Genomic DNA, 9,379 nt, shown 5'->3' on the forward strand with positions numbered 1-9,379 from the left:
GAGATCTTTATTATACTGTGCCTGCCATTAATACTTCTAGGCCTAAGAACCATTCAACATACACCTCAGCATGACCTAGCATCACCCTATGGCTTATGAAATCAACCTGACCCCACAAAGACACATGGTGGTGAGGTGCTTGCTTACATTCCTTAACATCCTTGCATCTTCATAATGCAGGGAAGTGCTCACCATAGATCTGTTTGCATCCAATGGTGAATCTTGCTTTGAGAAGAATGGATGCATGATGTCATTATCAGCTACTTGTCACGAAGGGGCTTGCTCGCATTACTTAAAACTCAAGCACTCTCATATTGCAGGCAAGCGCCAGCCCTTGATCTTTTCTAAATCAATGATCACAATGCTTGAACTATAACTTTTATTCCTTTGGGCCCATGAGGACACATGGCAATCTAGCAGTTGCCCACATTGTCAAGAAGTCTGACAAAACATAGAATGCGGGAAAGTGCCCACCAATCAAATTGCCAGCTCACCCAGTAGCTTCCCAACTTGTAGCCCACAAGAAGAACATGGACCCACTTTCCACATGTTGTGATGATGCTTCCCTGCATTATGTAAAGATTGCTTGTTTTGAGAAACTGGGAAAGTGCCCACCGTAGATCTATGCAAGATCTAATGGCGCAAAAAGTTGCGAGCCAGGAGAAACAAATTTAGGAATATAGGAAATACCATAAAATCTTTATTTGTTTATCTCTCATATTCCCAAGGCATTTCAATAATATTAAATATGGTTAAAGACCTTTGGGTGGGCCAACATTCAAATTCAAATTTTTGGCAGGAGGCAAATATGGTTAACAATAACCTTCTTGCAAGAAATACTTAAATCTCACCCAGATCATCTTCAATTTCATATTGACTTTCTTCTTTGTTTTTCTTCTCTTTCTTTGTATTGTTGATGGTTAGTGAAGACTTTAAAGTATTTCCAATCTTTACCTTATTGTTATCATAATTTCTCAACTCAATTGCAGTCAACCAACCAACTAGACCATAAAGTGTCAGATCATTTACAGGCATGGTTTTTACTTCTTGAATACAAAAAACTTTGATAACATAATTAGGTAAAAGAATTATCAAGACTTTACTTATAATTTCATAATCCAAAATGGCATCTCCATCAACTCTAATTGCACTCACAACATCCTTGATTCAATTCACATATTGTGCAGTATTTTCACCTTCCTTCATGCTCACATCATCATACTTACTTCTCAAGCTTTCAACTTTTGCTCTTCTTATATTGTCATCTCCCCCATAAACAATCTTATGTTTATCCCACATTTGTTTTTAATCAGCACAATTCTTAACATCATCAAATTCATCATCATTGAGAGAAGATAAAATATCAATCATCATACTATTATGATTCCTCTTTTCATTCATTTAATTAACAGTTAGGGGATGAGCAAGTGTGACTATTCATTCTTTAACTAGTGTGTGACAATATATCTAATACCTGAAAGATGTAGCTTCATTCAGTCTTTCCATGAGGAAAAGTTCTCCTTGTCCAAATTGCACTCAACTCTGCTACCAAATTGTTAGATAATTGAGAGGGGGGGATGAATCAATTATGTCTAGTTATCTCATAGTCCCTTCAAACATTTCAATACCATAAAAGAAACATAAAAATTAACAACAATAACTTCAATACATCAAATCACTTATCAGACATATCCAACTCAAAACTTAACTCATACATCCATTTCTTTTCAAACTGTTATCAAATTGTTCCTTGCATTATCGACTATTAGTAAATTTTCTAATAATTACCTTGTGATATCTTAGTTATTACTCAATTGCAATAAATTGTTAAAACAAGTAAATCAACTTACAATAGAAATAACATTCACATAATTTTGAAACCAAGATTTTTAACATGGAAACCTTAATAAGGAAAAAACCACCTAGAACCAACAACCCAAAAACTTTACTCTTCTAAAGTGATCTCTATTAGGAGACTAGCTTGTTAAAGTTTACATACACTTTGTCAAATTGACCTTGTTAGATAATTTCACCAAAAGATAATCTAGACCTTATCACTCCCTATCTAGGACTAAAAAGAATGGCCTAATTTCAAGGAATTACAAACACCAATAATTAACGTTACCATATAGGATTTCATAGACTTTCTAGGTCCAATCACTACTTTTGAGATTTTCTGTTACAATGGTTAAACAATGATAGTATAAAGTGATCTATTAAGAGTAGCAACTACCTACACTTGTTCAGATCTTTTTTCTTGCTCTTTCTCTATCTTTTACTTCCTTGACTAATTCTATATTCCACAAACTCTTCTTCTTCTCTTATCTCTACTCTACTTAGTTCACTTGGCTCAACACTTCTTTCTTCTCTCACTTTCTTCAACATATCACACTCATTGCAACTTTAAGACTTCACCATAATCAGCTTCTATCCTACAACATAGGATCAACTCTACAACCTTTTGAAATTAGCTTAGCAAATCAATAGCCTAGAACTATCTTATTCTCCTTCTTAAATAGATTTCTCAATGCTTCTAGATCCTTCCATCTTTTTTTGATTAATCAAAATTATCAATCTTAGGTTTACAATAGAATTCCCTCTTACAATGAATTTAGACACATAGGAATTGTAATTTTACATGGAACTTTGAGTCCAACCTTATCCTTCTTCAATTTTCTTTTTTAGATCCTCCATAAATTTTATCTATCGTAGATCTTGCAAAAAACTTTAAGTCTTGTGTTAGACATTCTCAAACTTTCCAACTATCCATCAAAAAGTCAGTCTCAAATTCTAATTTCACAAACTTGTTCATCTAGTTGTCACTCGCTAAATATTACATTTACTTGGGCAACATATAACTCAGTTGACACTAAGTTTCTCATGTGACACTATGGTCTTCCTTCCTCTTTACAATTGCTCGAGCAATACTGTAGTCACTCGATGAATACAGTCTCACTTCATTAACCTTGTGATGAGCTATTAAGCTTGTGATCTTACATATTTATTAACAATACATGATTGTAAAACAATCAAAAAAATATTACATAATCATTGTATAAGTCTTTCAAATACCCATTGAATACCTTATATATTAACTCTAACTTCATCATACTTTCTTCAAATCCTCTTGATCAATCAAATGATAAGATACTTCTTGAGTTAGCATAATGTCTAGTGTAAGGATTAACCTCAAAAAAAAAAATAGTTACATGCAAATATAACCATTACCAAGAAAATAGTAGATCTCATAAAAGAGAACACAAGAGAACAAGATTTAACATGGTTCACTCAATCCCTAGGCTACATCCACCAATAGCAAGTCCAATATTATTATTATTTAGTGATTACAATCTACAATCCCGTATAGCTCAATACCACTGCAAGAAGCTACAATATCACCATTACATTATGAATCCCTAACCCTAAGCCTTTTTATACAAGCTTTTGTCCCTTACAAAATTAGGGCTAGAATAAGTTGTCCAATAGGAAAAATAGCAGATGATGCCTTTTACAATATAAGGTCATTTTTTGCTTTGATGGAATTGCCCCCAAAAACCCCCATAGGGGTGTAGCCCCTCGACCCTGCCCTATATTGTGATAAGGAGCGCACCTAGGTGCTACCCCAGGACCCTGTAGGGGTGCTACCCGTTGACCCCGTAGAAATAATATGGGGAGAAAACTATGCCAAATAAACCTCTAAGTTTGATTAGGCTCCACATCACAATAATCTCTCACTTGGAGACTAGTTAGACTCCATAACAATAACCTCCCACTTGGAGAGTGATCATAGTACTACTAAAAATGTAGCTCCCACTAAAATATATCAAACCACCTTGGACTATGTTGTTCTTGTATTCTGTTTAGTCTAGAAGACCAACGAAAATTGAAGAGGAGTTCAACTTCTCCCTTGTTACTACCTTGTTAAACATATCTACTAGATTATCATCTATATGCATCTTCTCTAGCTTTAATTGTCCATCATCCAAAACTGATCGAATGAAATGGTACCACAACTATATATGTTTGGTCTTTGAATGCGGAGTTGAATTCTTTGCAAGATGAATGGCACTTTGACTATCTATAAACAAATAATTATCCTTCTGAGGGTGTCCTAATTCTTCCAAGAAGAAATTAAGACATATCATCTTGGCTACCTCTATAGCAGCAACATACTCTACCTTTGTAGTGGATAAAGTATTAACCTTCTGTAATTGAGAAACCCAGCTCATTGTTACCCCACCAACAGTAAATACATAACCTATAGTACTCCACCTGGTATCAATATCTCCTACCAAATCTAAGTCAACATAGCCTTGTAAATTAGTATTAGAGCCCCCAAAGTTTAAACACTTACTAGATGTACCTCTCAAACATCTAAGAATCCATTTAACTGCATTCTAATGCTCAATTCCTAGATGACTCATATACCTGCTAACAACACCCACTACATGTGCAATATCTAGCCTAGTACATACCATAGCATACATCAAGCTTCCTATAGCTAAAGCATAAGGTACCTTGGACAGCTTATCCTCCTCTTCTTATGTCTTTGGACACATCTCCTTAGTCAACTTCAAATGACCAAGTAAAGGTGTATTGACAGCTTTAGCATTCTCTATAGAGAAATGTTGCAACACCTTCACAATATAATTAGCCTGAGATAATGTAAATTTCTTATTCTTCCTATCTCTACAAATCTTCATACTAAGGATTTGTTTTTCTACCTCTAAATCCTTCAAAAAAAATGCATGTGCTAACTAGCATTTCAGCCCCTTAATGTGATCCATGTTAGACCCAGCTACAAGCATATCATCAACATATAAACATAAAATAATGTAGTTTTCATCATCCAACCTCTTAAAATAAACATAATGATCTAAATTACACCTACTATATACATGCTCATGCATAAAACTATTAAATTTTAGATACCATTTTCGAGGTGCTTGCTTCAAGCTATATAAACTTTTCTTCAATCTACACACTAAGTTCTCCTTACCTTTGACCTCAAATCCCTGTGGTTGTGCCATATATATCTCTTCATCAAAATCACCATGAAGGAAGGCTATTTTAACATCAAGTTGCTACAAATGAAAATATTCAGTAGCCACAATACTTAAAACAATGTGAATAGAGGTCATTTTTACAACATGAGAGAATATCTCATCAAAATCAATGCCTTTTTTCTGCACAAATCCTTTTACCACTAACCTAGCCTCAAATCATTTCTTACCTCCATCCTCTTCTTTCAACTTGTAAATCCATTTATTATTTAAAGCTCATTTACCTGCAGGCAACTTGAATAAATTCCATGTCTTATTTTTCGACAAAGAGTCCATTTTGTCTTTCATTGCAGACTCCCACTAAATCTTTGTATCCACCTGCATAGCTTCATCATAACATTCAAGTTCACCACCATCTATTAGTAAAATAGAGTACAAAGAAGGAGAAAATTTTTTTGAAGGTCTACTTAGCCTTATTGACCATCTAACATTTACTGGTGTGTGTGGTATTTTTTGTTGTGATTGTTGCATGTCATGATTAATTTTTGGAATAGCATCTTTTGGAGTATCATCCAACAATATATAATCATCTTCTTCCTTCTCATGTTGCTACAACAGATCTTTGTACAATACTTTATCATTGAATATGACATCCTTGCTTCTTAAAATTTTATGATTTTCAAAGTCCCAAAGCCTATAACCAAATTCATTAATGCCATATCTAAAAAATACGCTTTTCATTAACTTAGCTTCTAGCTTAGTTCTATTTTCAGAATCTATATGTGCAAATGCTTCACAACCGAAGGTTTTGAGAAAAGAATAACTCGCCTTCTTACCAATTCATGCTTCCTCTGGAATACCACATCCCAAAGGAGTAGAGGGACCTCTATTAATCAAATATATAGTAGTATTGATAGCCTCCACCCACATGTTTAATGGAAACCCCACATGCTCCATTACGGTCCCGTTCATGCATTCAACCACTCCATTTTCCTGTGGAGTCCTTGGAATAGTTTTTTGTCTATGAATATTATTAGTGGAGAAATAATCTTCAAATTCATGACTACAATACTCACCATCATTATAGATCTGAGACATTTTAGTTTCTTACAAGTCTCATTTTCAACCAAGCATTTCCATTTCTTAAATGTTTGAAATACATCAGATTTCTATCTAAGAAAATAAACCCATACTTTTCTAGTTGCATCATCAATAAATGTAATATAATAATGAGAGCCACCAAGTGAAGATACCTAAGTTGGTCCCCATACATCTGTATGCACAAGCTCTAATCTCTCACTTTTCTTTTCCTTCCCAGTCTTCACAAAACTCACTCTCTTTTGTTTTCCATACACACAACTTTCACAGAAATCCATATTAACAAATTTTAGACTTCGTAAAACTTTTTTTGAATGAATTACTTTCATACCTTTCTCACTCATGTGACCAAGTCTATTGTGCCATAGTGTTGTATCAGAATATACAATAACTATTTGTTCTCCCTACTCAATTGTAGCAAATGTTCTTGAACATTCATTTTTCTCTAAAACAATCAAAGTAGAAGGAATAGTATGACCTGTACAAAGATATAAGGTGCCTACTTTCACACCGTTTGCTACTACAAGGGAACCTTTTGAAACCTTCCAATTTTTATCATTAATAGTAACTACACAACCCTCATCACCGAGTTGCCTTTCTGAAATTAAATTCCTACTTAGCCTTGGAACATATCTTACCTCATGTAGTAGCCAATGATTTCCATTCTGCAACTTAATCTTAAGTTTTCCCTTTTCAAAAATCTAATAGGGTTCATTATCCCTTAAATAAAAAATCCCAAAATCCCTATGGACATAATCAATAAAATAACCTCTATGAGGTGTAGCATGAAATGAAGCACCAAAATCTAAAACCCATGAATCGTCAACACTTTCTAAAGATAGAAGCAAAGCATCCTCTTCAGATTTGTTACTTACCATGTTTGCCTCCTTGTTCCCTTCTAGTTTATCTCCTTCATTGTTCTTTCAAGTCTAATAATCTTTCTTCTTATGCCTTGGTTTACCACAATACCAGCACTCTCTTAGTCCTCTAGATTAAGACCTCTTCCCCTTTGACTTTTCTCATGATATCCCATGATATCCAAAATTATTTCCTCTCAACCATTCTGCCTTTGCTTTGTATTTTCAAAGCACTTCTTGATGTAGATCTACCTAAGGTTTTCCTACAAGTTTCCTCACTCAAAATAACATTAATCACATCATCAAATTTTAGGGTATTAGATATAGAAACATAATTATTCACAGTCATTACCAAGTCATTCCAGCTTTTAGGAAAAGAACACAAAATCAAGAAAGCCCTAATTTCTTCATTAAAATGAATACCCATAGAAGATAACTAACTAGTAATAGTATTAAACTCATTTAAATGATCCGTAATAGATCCACCTTCTATCATTTTCATATTAAATAAATACTTCATGAGAAATACCTTGTTTGAAGTAGAGATTTTTCATACAATTTTGCTAGGGTTTGCATCAACTCTTCTATTGTCCTCGCTTTTGTAATGTTAAATGTCACTGATGGTTCCAAGCATAATCAAATACTTCCAAGTTTCTTTCTATTTAAAATCTCTCAGTCCTCATTTGACATAGTTCCTTGTTTCTTCGATTTTCTTTCTAATGGATTCCATAAATCCTTCTAATAAAGATAGTCCTCCATTTGCATCTTCCATAACAGAAAGTTCTACCCATTAAAATTCTCCACCTTTATCTTATCCTCATATGTCATTGCTCCTACTCAATTATGAGACTCCAACTCAACCATGAGACCTTCTTGCAGAGGATCACTAAAAAAAATGACGATGGTCTAGCCAAAAATAATAAGAATGATAGTATGAGCTAAAAAAAAATGACAACCAACATGGATTTGATACCACTTGTTAGGATTAATCTTAGACAGAAATAACAGTTACATTCAAATATAACCAATACCAAAAAAATAGTAGATTGCATAAAAGAGAACACAAGACACCAAGATTTTTTGTGGTTCACCCAATCCCTAGGCTACATCCACCAATAGCAAGTCCAATATTATTATTATTTAGTGATTACAATTTGTAATCCCTTACAGCTCAATACTACCATAAGAAGCTACAATATCACCATTACACTATGAAATCCCTAACCCTAATCCTTTTTATACAAGCTTTTTTCACTTACAAAATTAAGGCTATAATAAGTCATCCAAAAGGAAAAATAGCAGTCGATGCCTTTTACAACATAAGGGAACACACTCGTGGTGTTGCCCTAGGACCCCGTAAGGGCACTGCCCCTTGACCCTGTCTTAGGGGCTCTGCCCCCAAACCAAAACCCATGTAGAAATAATATGAGGAGAAAACCACACCAAATAAACCTCTGAGTCTGATTAGGCTCCACATCACAACATCTAGTCAATTAATACTTTGACATCAATGATAATATAACAATTGATATGACTCTTTTGCATATATTAATAGCATGATCAGCTAACAATCTCCCACTATCAATTATAATATCAGTTCAAGCTAACAACTACTTCTTTGGCAATTATGATTAATGTAATATCTTCTCCTTCCTTCAAACCTTCATGTGGCTTGCAGTAGAGAGACCCCTTCTATTAGCATGAATGTTGATGATACTACTGGGGAGTATCCTAGCAATGTTGAAGCACTAGGGAGATTGTTTACATGATTGTATGTTGCATTCATGACTATGTCATTGATGTCAGCATACTAATGATTTTGTGAAGACTAATAGAGTAGCACATAGAGATAGAGACTGTATGATTTGAGTATTGAGTATGAGATCAAGCGAAGTTGAGGACATGCCCCATAGAGTGTCCTGATTGTGTGGCTAAGAGTGTGTGTAGAAAGTTAAAGACTGGTGACAAATATTTGAGATTTACATAAGATAGTTTACAAAAAAAATTCTTGAGAATTAGTTTATGGTGATTGGATCATATCTCCTAATAGGGATAGATTCTAGTTGAGAAAAGGTAGACAGAGGTATAAGACATCCTAATCATGATGTCAGTGAGTGTGCAAAGTTTGAAGTCACTTGTGTGAATTATTTGTAAACACTATGAGCCAATAGTGTCATGTAATAATGAAAAATGTAATGTAGTGTGTTATCCTAATGAGATCCTATTGTGATTATGATTGAGAAATCCTCAAGGATGACTTGATGAATTATTTTGAAGACTTCATATAAGGGAAGTTTTGTTTCCTTGGTTGAAGAAGTGGAAAAATATTGTGTATGCGCTAATTGAAGAAGATTAGTAAATGTGAGTAAGTGATCAAAGGGATTATTGTGATGTGAATTTGCAAATCTAGTATTGAGCTCT

The sequence above is a fragment of the Cupressus sempervirens genome, chromosome 11 (assembly GCF_028749045.1).
Source record: "Cupressus sempervirens isolate cs-2001-9-10 chromosome 11, ASM2874904v1, whole genome shotgun sequence".
NCBI classification, from domain to species: Eukaryota; Viridiplantae; Streptophyta; class Pinopsida; order Cupressales; family Cupressaceae; genus Cupressus; species Cupressus sempervirens.